This window comes from Triticum urartu, chromosome 2 (assembly GCF_003073215.2).
Source record: "Triticum urartu cultivar G1812 chromosome 2, Tu2.1, whole genome shotgun sequence".
NCBI lineage: Eukaryota > Viridiplantae > Streptophyta > Magnoliopsida > Poales > Poaceae > Triticum > Triticum urartu.
Window position 1 is genome coordinate 643,602,576 of NC_053023.1, and position 13,356 is coordinate 643,615,931.

Genomic DNA, 13,356 nt, shown 5'->3' on the forward strand with positions numbered 1-13,356 from the left:
TAAGTTATGTCGAACGGGAGGAGCTCAATGGCCCATTTTGCAATCCGGCCCGTTGCGTCACGGTTGTTTATGATATCGTTAAGTGGTACTTCCAAGGCTACTGTTATTGAACACTCTTGAAAGTAGTGTCGTAGCTTTCGGGATGCCATGAATACCGCGTACACAATCTTTTGATAATGCGGGTACCGTGATTTGCACAGAGTGAGGATGGTGGACACATAATAGACCGGCTTTTGAAGGGGGAATTTGTGTTCGTCCGTTTCTCGTTCGACGACGAGCACTGCGCTTACAACCTGATGTGTTGCTATAATGTACAATAGCATTGGTTCACCAATGTTTGGCACGGCCAGGACTGGGTTTGTTGCCAATATGGCTTTTATTTCGTCGAGTCCGGCCGTGGATGCCTCTGTCCATTCGAAGTGTTCGGTGCACCGAAGGAGGCGGTAAAGGGGTAGGGCCTTTTCTCCCAAGCGGGAGATAAAGCGGCTTAGAGCCGCCACGCATCCGGTTAACTTTTGTATTTGTTTGAGGTCCTTTGGGATATCCAATTGTGATAGAGCTCGGATCTTGGCTGGATTTGCTTCAATTCCTCTACCGGATACAATGAAGCCCAAGAGATTTCCGGCTGGAACGCCGAAAACGCATTTTTCCGGGTTGAGCTTGATGTCGTATGTCCGGAGGCTATCAAATGTGAGCCGCAAGTCGTCTACTAGAGATTCGACATGTCTTGTTTTGACGACCACATCATCTACATATGCCTCCACTATCTTGCCGATCTGGTTTGGCAGACATGTCTGAATCATGCGCTGATATGTTGCGCCAGCGTTTTTGAGCCCGAAGGGCATTGTGTTGAAGCAGAATGGGCTGTATGGTGTGATAAATGTCGTTGCGGCTTGGTCTGATTCTGCCATCTTGATTTGATGGTAGTCGGAATATGCGTCGAGGAAACACAACGAATCGTGTCCTGCGGTAGCGTCGATAATTTGATCGATGCGGGGGAGGGGGAAGGGATCCTTTGGGCAAGCCTTGTTAAGGTCTTTAAAATCAACGCACAGGCGCCAGGATTTGTCCTTCTTTGGTACCATCACCAGGTTTGCTAGCCAGTCCGGATGTTTTATATCTCTGATGAATCTGGCCTCCAATAGCTTTGCTAGCTCCTCTCCCATGGCCTATCTCTTAGGTTTGGAAAAACGCCGAAGAGCTTGTTTGACAGGTTTGAATCCTTTTAGGATATTTAAGCTATGCTCGGCCAGCCTGCGTGGGATTCCTGGCATGTCTGAAGGGTGCCAGGCGAAAATGTCCCAGTTCTCTCGTAGGAACTCTCGTAGTGCGGCGTCTACATCAGGGTTTAACTGTGCCCCGATGGAAGCTGTTTTATTTGGGTCCGTTGGATGGACCTAGAATTTGACTATTTCGTCCGCCGGTTTAAAGGAGGTGGACTTGGATCTTTTGTCGAGTACCACATCGTCCCTATTCACCGTGGAGCGCAGCGCAGTCAGTTCCTCAGCCGCTAGGGCTTCGGATAGTGCCTCGAGGGCCAGTGCGGCTGTCTTGTTTTTGGCGCGGAGTGCTATGTCTGGATCACTAGCGAGAGTGATAATCCCGTTAGGCCTGGGCATCTTGAGCTTCATGTACCCGTAATGGGGTATTGCTTGGAAGATTGTAAACGCTTCCCGTCCTAGCAGAGCGTGATAACCGCTGCTGAACGGAGCCACATGGAACCTGACCTCTTCAGACCTGTAATTATCCGGCGTGCCGAACACCACATCTAGTGTGATTTTTCCTGTACAGCGCGCTTCCCGACTGGGGATTATTCCGTTTCACCTAAGCTCGAAAGAAAATCCTACCGAAAGGAGAGCAATCCTCCCACTCGGGGGCTTAGCTGCAGTCCAGTACTCGCCTAAGTTTGTAAAATCCTACCGAGTGGAGAGCAATACTCCCACTCGGGGGCTTAGCTACAGTCCAGTACTCGCCTAAGTTTATAAAATCCTACCGAGTGGAGAGCAATCCTCTCACTCGGGGGCTTAGCTGCAGTCCAGTACTCGCCTAAGTTTGTAAAATCCTACCGAGTGGAGAGCAATCCTCCCACTCGGGGGCTTAGCTGCAGTCCAGTACTCACCTAAGTTTGTAAAATCCTACCGAGTGGAGAGCAATCCTCCCACTCGGGGGCTTAGCTGCAGTCCAGTACTCGCCTAAGTTTGTAAAATCCTACCGAGTGGCGAGCAATCCTCCCACTCGGGGGCTTAGCTGCAGTCCAGTACTCGCCTAAGTCTGTAAAATCCTACCGAGTGGTGAGCAATCCTCCCACCCAGGGGCTTAGCTGCAGTCCAGTACTCGCCTAAGTTTGTAAAATCCTACCGAGTGGTGAGCAATCCTCCCACTCGGAAGCTTTAGCTGCAGTCCAGTACTCGCCTAAGTTTGTAAAATCCTACCGAGTGGCGAGCAATCCTCCGACTCGGGGGCTTAGCTGCAGTCCAGTGCTCGCCTAAGTTTATAAAATCCGCAAGGACGACGAGGTGCAGGTCGACCGCGGTCCTCTTCTCCGAGCTACGCCACAAATACAACGTACGCTCCATCCTTGTCCACAAGGACGACGATGCGTAGGTCGACTGCAACCTTCTCCTCCGAGCTACGCCACAAACACAACGGAGCAGATCCCAAAAGCAATTGCAAGTATACTCAAAGGTAATTTAGATAAATCTAAAGTTCCAAGCAGCAAATCAAAAGTATTCGAGCATCAAGCCTGAAGGAGTACGGTTACAGCAATCACTCGGCATTCCGAGGCAAATTTAAGACAGATTCAAATTTCATAAGTTTGTTCACTCAGCAGGAGGAGGGCTGGAAGGTTCGACGAATTTGTCCAAGTCGATCCCATCCGCGATCCGAGTGGCAGCAACGATGAAAGTATCCATAAAGGACTAGAAGTCATGCCTTTTGGTGTTAGCGACCTTGATCGCCGCCAGCTTGTCTTCACGAGCTTCCTTGCAGTGGACTCGCACCAAGGACAGCGCCACGTCAGCACCACACCGGGCGGAGGACTTCTTCCATTCTTGCACTCGATCAGGGACCTCGTCGAGTCGAGCCATCAGAGATTCCAGGTCATTTTGAAGCGTCACCCTTGGCCAGAGCGATGAGTCGACTCATGAGACTGCCACCTTCAGACGCGCAAGGTAACTTGTGACGCTGGCGACACGAGACTCCAGTCGGACCACGTTCATGGCAGTTTCGTCGCAAACTGGAGAAGCGATAGGGTCCAAACCCGTATGGACCCTTCCGGTTTCCTCGTCAAAGTATCGACAGAATTCTGCAGTCAAAAAATTAGTGAGTCGACTGGACAGGATTCATTTGCAAGCATCAACGCAGTCGGTTTAAAAGTAGTACCTTCCAGCATAAGATAGAGCTTCTTGGCAAGAGTTCGCAGATAAGCTTCCGTGTCATTCCTCTTGTGGACCGCAGACTCCAGCTTTTCATTCAGGACAATTTTATCCTTCTTCAGACGACTCACTTCTCGGTTAGACTCATTGAGACAGGACTTCAGCTTGTTCACCTCCCCTTCCAATGCTCCGACTGAAGCCAGCTTCTGGTCTGCAAGGGAAGTCTTATCCTGGGCTTCCTTCTGTGCAGCTGCAAGGTCCGAGCCCTTTTTCTCCAGAGCCAACTTCATTTTATCTGCAAAAGAAGCAATCGGATCAAACAAGAGATTGAAGAAATATTTTAAAGACGATTGACGTGAACAGTTTTACAGGCAGTTACCTTCCATACCAACAGCTTCATCTTGAGCTTTCTTCAAATTATGTTGGGCCAGCTCCAAGTCGAGGTTGAGTTGCCTCTGCTTCTCCTCAAGCTTAGCAAACTTGGAAATGAGAGTACAAGATTTCTGCAGGAGGCAAAAGACGTGTCAATCGACAAGATCAAGAGTTCACTTAGACCCCAGCCAACTGCACGCAGTCGACTGCGGTCTCGGGGACTACACCCAGCGGGTGCACTTGGCGTGCCCCCGCTGATTCAGACCCAACTCGACCGGTCCACCTGGGTCAAGTTAAAAAAAACTATTCGGACCCCAGTCGACTGCCAGTAGTCGACTGTCGTGTCGGGGACTACACCCAGTGGGTGCACTTAGCATGCCCCCACCGGTTCAGATCTCATTCGACCGGTCCGCTCGGGTCGAGTGGAAGAAAAGAAAGGAAAAAAACTATTCAGACCCCAGTCGACTGCCAGCAGTCGACTGCGATCTCGGGGACTACACCCAGTGGGTGCACTTAGCGTGCCCCCACCGGTTCAGATCCTACTCGCCCAGACCGAGTGGAAGAGCGCAAATACCAAAGACAACAAAACACCCAGTGGGTGTACAGATACGACGCAAACAACAGGACATTGTATGGAAGAAAATATTTCGGGTAGCATATCCTAATAAAACAAGGTCAGTCGAAAGTCTACTTACTTGGACATTGGCCCGGAGAGCAGCGCTAGCGTCGTAAGAAGCCTGGCTATTCTCGTGCACCGTCTTCATCCGCTCCATCATCACGTCAGCCTGACGGATGGATTCTGCAGCCGCATCCGACTGGTTTTCCGGAACAGGGTAGCTGGTGAAGAAGGGGGCAGACGACCCAGGTGCAGCAGCTTGGAGCTCCGGGGCGGGAGATTGGACGACTGAAGTAAACACCGGTGCAGTCGACGGTGCGGGGCGCTCACTCGACAAGGGTACAGCGAAAGTTACAGAGGCCCCACCCGCGTCTTCAGATTGACGGACGGTCGGTGTTGTCGTTGGTCCCTGTTGAGACGTCTTTCCAGCCGCTACCTTTTTGTTCTTTCTGGGCCTAGGAGCCACATCTTCATCGTCGTCTGGGAGATCAATGACGTTGGGTGGAGCTGCAGAGAAGTTCAGTCGACCCCAAGTGAACCGCTAGAATTCAATCGGCCAAGTAATCAAGAACAAGATCATAAGAGTTTTTACCTAGGTTGGAGGTAACTGCATTTTCCATCTCCTCGTGTCGATACTGGTAGGAAGAGGTTCCTGATGTAGCAGCACTGCAAATGTCCACACTCAGTCGGTTACGTTCTGTTGCTCGAGTCGACGAAAAGAACAGATCAGATGATTACCTAGAGATGGTGGGGACGGTCACTTTGATCCTGGGCAGAGCCTTCGGTAGTTTGGAGGTGGCCTTTGATGCTTTTGGCGCAGGAGGCGGTACAACCTTGAGCTGCTTCGGAGCCTTCTCAATCGGCGCTGGGGAAGACGTCCGGGGGCGCTTTGAAGATTGCCCAGTCGGCGCGGTCGCCCGGACCGGGGTGCTCGCCGGGTCTGAGCATGCTTGGATCTCCTCTCTCTACGAGGAGGCGAGTCGACCTCCTCATCATCACTCGAGTCATCGCTCTCCTCGTCCTCCTCGGCATCCGAGTGCCACTCGCCGCTCTCGCCCCCGCTCGCTCCTTCCTCGATGCCTTGCTCCTACACTCCATTGGGCATCGAGTACATATCAATGAGGGCCTGAAAGGACAACGAGCAAAGGAGATACAGTTGACCATCAACAAGGTGTCACACCGTGAACCAAGAAGATACTTGGCAAAGCAGAATCATACCTGTTCCGGCTGGCGTGAGTGGTCGAATGGAATCACCCTCCTAGACCCCCGGGGGTTGTCTTTGTTGCTGGTGATTCCCCTCAACCACTTCTCCACCGTGTCTTCGCTGACGTCCTCCGGGTGGATCCGAGTGGAGTCCTCGAGTCCCGAGTACATCCACATCGGATGGTCACGGGCCTGAAGCGGCTGGATGCGTCGACTGAGAAAGACCTCCAGCAGGTCCATCCCAGTCACTCCATCGCGGACAAGTTGGACGACCCACTCGACCAACGCCTTGACCTGCGCCTTCTCTTCTGGGATCACCCTCAAGGAGGAGGGCTTCTCCACTCGAGCCAGGGAAAAGGGGGGAAGTCCAGTCGACTGACCCGGGGCCGGCTGGTCCTTACAGTAAAATCAAGTCGACTGCCAGCCCCGGACCGAGTCGGGAAGGATCATCGCTGGGAAGGTACTCTTGTTCCTCATCTGGATCCCGAGGCCCGCGCACATCTGGATCACGTGTGTCCTCTCATCACTCGGATTGACCTTCTTGACCAACTGGGAGCGACAGGTGAATATGTGTTTGAAGAGACCCCAGTGCGGTCGACAACCCAAGAAATTTTCGCACATTGACACAAAGGCAGCCAGATAAACTATGGTGTTTGGAGTGAAGTGGTGGAGTTGAGCCCTGAAGAAGTTCAAAAAGCCACGAAAGAAAGGATGGGGAGGCAAGGAAAACCCGCGGTCGACGTGAGTGGCGAGGAGAACGCACTCACCCTCCCGCGGCTGCGGCTTGGTCTCGTTCCCCGGGAGCCGCGCCGATTCGTGGGGGATCAGTCCCCCCTCCACCAGGTCGTCGAGGTCGTCCTGGCTGATCATCGAGCGGATACAGTCGCCCTGGATCCAGCCCGGTGGTAGGCCAATTTTGACGAGGATCCACCCCGGCTGGTCCTCTTGCCCTTCGCCTTCGCGGTCGCCTTCTTCGCGCGCTCCAACGCCACCGTCTTCTCTTTTCCCATGGCGGCGGATCGAGCCCCAGCGAGGTTGCGACGCCGAGAACGGAAGCGGGCGTGGCGGAGAAGTCTAAGGAAGAAGGAAGAGAATGAGAGCGCACAGTTCAAAGGCCCGGTCCGGTGTCTTTTATAAGGTCATTCCTGAGTGACTGACTTGTAGGCCCAGACGATCTAAACAAATCCCGCAACAGTCGCGCGCGTGATACGTGGCAAAAAAGGTGGCGTGGGGATCGAGGCGACCTGCCTAATCTGTCCCGATTACCATGGCCTCGCCCGTCCGGCGCGCTTCCCAAAATTCGAATCCCGTGAAATCCGCGGAGAGCAGAGCAACTTGTCAGACGGAAAACATCCTCCACATCGTCATTCGGAACTCTATCGTGAAAGCTCACTCGACAAAAACTAAGAATGGACCAAGGCGACTGAAAAAGAAGTTGATGTTATTCCCTCAGTTCATTGGTCCAGAGCAAGATATACTCATAGCACGAAGAATGAGTCGAAAGTGTTCTCAACTCCTTCCTCACTCAAACCCTGATCCATTTGGGGGCTAATGATGAAGTCATGTACCTAGGGTAGGGTCATGGATCTGATCAAGATACCCTCCCCAAGGACATCCCTTAAAGAACCAGAAGCAGTCGAAGAAAAATCATCGTCCACTCGACCATAAAGCCATGATCCACTCGACAGTCTTGAAGACACTCGACCATACAAACAACCACTTGACTACCAGAAGACTAAGAGCCACTCACTCTGCAACGGTCGGGATTTAAGTCATAGCGTTAATGGTCATTTATGTACTTTTATTACAGGCGTTACCAGTAACGTCTCTGCCTTTATGTACCTTAAACCCTTTATAACTGAGGGCGGGAGGGGTCTGGCGAACTCTATATAATCCACCCCCCTCCTCAGGGACAAGGGTTTGCACCCCCTGTAACACACGCGCGCATAATCCAGTCGACCACCTCCGGGCTCCGAGACATAGGGCCGTTACTTCCTCCGAGAAGGGCCTAAACTCGTAAAACTCACGTGTACAACTCCTCCATAGCTAGGATCTTGCCTCTACATTCCTACCCCCCCCCCATTCTACTTTCATACTTAGAACCACGACACCTGATGTATGCCATCTTTTCCATGCATACGTTGATGGTCCTCCCGTGCCTCCAGTGTATCTTTTGTCTTCCCATACACACCCAAGAAGCCAAGCAGGGTCACGCAAAGATTCTTCGTCACGTGCATCATGTCGATTCCAGAGCGGACCTCTAGGTCTTTCCAATAGGGCAGGTCCCAAAATATAGATTTCTTCTTCCACATGGGTGTGTGTCCGCCAGTGTCATTCGGAACAGGTTGTCCGCCAGGACCCTTTCCAAAGATTACCTTCAAATCCTTGACCATATAATGTACATCAGCAACAGTACGGTGGCGAGGCTTCGTCCGGTGATCCGCCTCACCTTTGAAATGCTTGCCTTCCTTTCTTACGGGATGCCTGCTCGAAAGAAATCGATGATGTCCCAGGTACACATTCTTCTTACAATTATTCAAATATATACTGTCGGTATCATCCAAACGGTGAGTGCATGCGCGGTATCCCTTGTTTGTTTGTCCTGAAAGGTTACTAAGAGCAGGGCAATCATTGATGGTCACGAACAGCAACGCCTTTAGGTCAAATTCTTCATGTTTGTGCTCATCCCACGCACGTGCACCTTTTCCATTCCATAGTTGTAAGAGTTCTTCAACCAATGGCCATAGGTACACATCAATGTCGTTGCCGGGTTGCTTAGGGCCTTGGATGAGCACTGGCATCATAATGAACTTCCGCTTCATGCACAACCAAGGAGGAAGGTTATACATACATAGAGTCACGGGCCAGGTGCTATGGTTGATGCTCTGCTCCCCAAAAGGATTAATGCCATCTGTGCTTAGACCAAACCATACGTTCCTTGTGTCACCTGCAAAGTCCTCCCTGTACTTTCTCTTGATTTTTCTCCACTGCGACCCATCAGCGGGTACTCTCGACTTCCCGCCTTTCTTACGATCTTCTCTGTTCCATCACATCAGCTTGGCATGCTCTTTTTTTGGAACAAATGTTTCAACCGTGGTATTATAGGAGCATACCACATCACCTTGGCAGGAATCTTCTTCCTGGGGCGCTCGCCCTCGACATCATCAGGGTCATCGCGGCTGATCTTATAGCGCAATGCACCGCATACCGGGCACGCGTTCAAATCCTTGTACTCACCGCAGTAGAGGATGCAGTCATTAGGGCATGCATGTATCTTCTGCACCTCTAACCCTAGAGGGAAGACAACCTTCTTTGCTTCGTACGTACTCTCGGGCAATTCATTGTCTTTTGGAAGCATCTTGTTTAACATTACCAGCAACTTGTTGGGGAACGTAGCATAAATTCAAAATTTTCCTACGTGTCACCAAGATCTATCTATGGAGTCATCTAGCAACGAGGGAGGAGTGGATCTACATACCCTTGTAGATCGCGCGCGGAAGCGTTCAAGAGAATGGGGTTGATGGAGTCGTACTCGTTGTGATCCAAATCACCGATGATCCTAGCGCCGAACAGACGGCACCTCCGCGTTCAACACACGTACGGAGCAGCGACGTCTCCTCCTTCTTGATCCAGCAAGGGGGAAGGAGAGGTTGATGGAGATCCAGTAGCACGACGGCGTGGTGGTGGAAGTAGCGGGATTCCAACAGGGCTTCGCCAAGCGCTGCGGGAGGAGGAATATGTGTCATGGGAGGGAGAGGGAGGCGCCAGGACTTAGGTATGGTTGCCCTCCCTTTCCCCCACTATATATAGGGCCAAGGGAGAGGGGGAGGGCGCATCCTTGCCCCTTCCTCCAAGGAAGGGTGCGGCCAAGGGGGGGGAGGAGTCCATCCTCCCCAAGGCACCTCGGAGGTGCCTTCCCCCTTTAGGACTCTCCCCTCCTCTTGTCCCTTTGGCGCATGGGCCTCTAGGGGCTGGTGCCCTTGGCCCATATAGGCCAAGGCGCACCCCCTACAGCCCATGTGGCCCCCGGGGCAGGTGGCCCCACCCGGTGGACCCCCGGGACCCTTCCGGTGGTCCCGGTACAATACCGGTGACCCTGAAACTTGTCTCGATGGCCGAAATAGCACTTCCTATATATAATTCTTTACCTCCGGACCATTCTGGAACTCCTCGTGACGTCCGGGATCTCATCCGGGACTCCGAACAACTTTCGGGTTACCGCATACTAATATCTCTATAACCCTAGCGTCACCGAACCTTAAGTGTGTAGACCCTACGGGTTCGGGAGACATGCAGACATGACCGAGATGACTCTTCGGTCAATAACCAACAGCGGGATCTGGATACCCATGTTGGCTCCCACATGTTCCACGATGATCTCATCGGATGAACCACGATGTCAAGGACTTAATCAATCCCGTATGCAATTCCCTTTGTCTAGCGGTACGATACTTGCCCGAGATTCGATCGTGCCGGTATCTCGATACCTTGTTCAATCTCGTTACCGGCAAGTCTCTTTACTCGTTCCGTAACACATCATCCCGTGATCAACTTCTTGATCACATTCTGCACATTATGATGATGTCCTGCCGAGTGGGCCCAGAGATACCTCTCCGTCACACGGAGTGACAAATCCCAGTCCCGATTCGTGCCAACCCAACAGACACTTTCGGAGATACCCGTAGTGTACCTTTATAGCCACCCAGTTACGTTGTGACGTTTGGCACACCCAAAGCACTCCTACGGTATCCGGGAGTTGCACAATCTCATGGTCTAAGGAAATGATACTTGACATTAGAAAAGCTTTAGCATACGAACTACACGATCTAGTGCTATGCTTAGGATTGGGTCTTGTCCATCACATCATTCTCCTAATGATGTGATCCCATTATCAATGTCATCCAATGTCCATGGTCAGGAAACCATAACCATCTATTGATCAACGAGCTAGTCAACTAGAGGCTTACTAGGGACATGGTGTTGTCTATGTATCCACACATGTATCTGAGTTTCCTATCAATACAATTCTAGCATGGATAATAAACGATTATCATGAACAAGGAAATATAATAATAACTAATTTATTATTGCCTCTAGGGCATATTTCCAACAGTCTCCCACTTGCACTAGAGTCAATAATCCAGTTCACATCGATATGTGATTAACACTCAAGGTCACATCCCCATGTGACTAACACCCAAAGAGTTTACTAGAGTCAATAATCTAGTTCACATCGATATGTGATTAACACTCGATGAGTTCTGGGTTTGATCATGTTATGCTTGTGAGAGATGTTATAGTCAACGGGTCTGAATCTTTCAGATCCGTATGTACTTCGCAAATTTCTATGTCATCTTGTAGATGCAACTACTACGCTACATTTGGAGCTATTCCAAATAACTGTTCTACTATACGAATCCAGTTTACTACTCAGAATAATCTGGATTAGTGTCAAAGTTTGCATCGGCGTAACCATTTACGACGAACTCTTTTACCACCTCCATAATCGAGAAAATTCCTTAGTCCACAAGTTACTAAGGATAACTTTGACCGCTGTCCTGTGATCCATTCTTAGATCACTCTTGTACCCCTTGACTGACTCATGGCAAGGCACATTTCAGGTGCGGTACACAGCTTAGCATACTGTAGAGCCTATGTCTTAAGCATAGGGGACGACCTTCGTCCTTTCTCTTTATTCTGCCGTGGTCGAGCTTTAAGCCTTAACTTCATACCTTACAACTCAGGCAAGAACTCCTTCTTTGACTGATCCATCTTGAACACCTTCAAGATCATGTCAAGGTATGTGCTCATTTGAAAGTACCATTAAGCATTTTGATCTATCCTTATAGATCTTGATGCTCAATGTTCAAGTAGCTTGATCCAGGCTTTCCATTGAAAAACACTTTCCAAATAACCCTATATGCTTTCCAGAAATTCTACGTCATTTCTGATCCATAATATGTCAACAACATATACTCATCAGAAATTCTATAGTGCTCCCAGTCACTTCTTTGGAAATACAAGTTTCTCATAAACTTTGTATACACCCAAAATCTTTGATCATCTCATCAAAGCATACATTCCAACTCCGAGATGCTTACTCCAGTCCTTAGAAGGATTGCTGGAGCTTTGCATACTTATTAGCATCTTTCAGGATTGACAAAACCTTCCGGTTGTATCACATACAACCTTTCCTCAAGAAAATCGTTGAGGAACAATGTTTTGACATCCTATCTGCAAAATGCAGTAATCGCTAATATAATTCCAACAGACTCTTAGCATCGCTACGAGTGAGAAAGTCTCACCATAGTCAACTCCTTGAACTTGTCGGGAAACATCTTAACGACAAGTCGAGCTTTCTCAATGGTGACACTTACCATCATTGTCTGTCTTCCTTTTAAAATCCATATGTACCTAATAGCCTTACGACCATCAAGTAGTTCTTCCAAAGTCTACACTTTGTTTCCATACATGGATCCTTTCTCGGATTTTATGGCCTCGAGCCATTTATCGGAATCCGGGCCCACCATCGCTTCTCCATGGCTCGTAGGTTCATTGTTGTCTAGCAACATGACTTCCAAGACAGGATTACGTACCACTCTGAAGTAGTACGCATCCTTGTCATCCCATGAGGTTTGGAAGTGACTTGATCTGAAGTTTCATGATCACTATCATAAGCTTCCACTTCAATTGGTGTAGGTGCCACAGAAACAACCTCCTGTGCCCTGCCACACACTAGTTGAAGAGACGGTTCAATAACCTCATCAAGTCTCCACCATCCTCCCACTCAATTCTTTCGAGAGAAACTTTTCCTCGAGAAAGGACCCGATTCTAGAAACAATCCCTTATTGCTTCCGAATCTGAGACAGGAGGTATACCCAACTATTTTGGGTGTCCTATGAAGATGCATTTATCCGCGTTGGGTTCGAGCTTATCAGTCTGAAACTTTTTCAAATAAGCGTTGCAGCCCCAAACTTTTAAGAAATGACAGCTTAGGTTTCCCTAAACCATAGTTCATACGGTGTCATTTCATCGGAATTACGTGGTGCCCTATTTAAAGTGAATGTGGTTGTCTTTAATGCCTAACCCATAAACTATCGTGGTAATTCGATAAGAGACATCATGGTATGCATCATATCCAATAGGGTGCAGTTATGATGTTCGGACACACCATCACACTATGGTGTTCCAGGCTGTATTAGTTGTGAAACAATTTCCACAATGTCTTAATTCTGTGCCAAACTCGTAATTCAGATATTCATCTCTATGATCATATCACAGATCTTTTATCCTCTTGTCACGACGATCTTTCAACTTCACCCTGAAATTACTTGAACCTTTCAATAATTCAGACTCGTGATTCATCAAGTAAATATACAACATCTACTCAAATCATCTGTGAAGTAAGAACATAACGATATCCACTACATGCCTCGGCACTCATTGGATTGCACACATCAAAATGTATTACTTCCAACAAGTTGCTTTCTAGTTCCATTTTACTGAAAACGAGGCTTTCAGTCATCTTGCCCATGTGGTATGATTTGCATGTCTCAAGTGATTCAAAATCAAGTGAGTCTAAACGGTCCATTTGCATGGAGTTTCTTCATGCATATACACCAATAGACATGGTTCGCATGCCTCAAACTTTTCAAAAATGAGTGAGTCCAAAGATCCATCAACATGGAGCTTCTTCATGCATTTTATACCGATATGACTTAAATGGCAGTGCCACAAGTAGGTGGTACTATCATTACTATCCTATATCTTTTGGCATGAACATGTGTATCA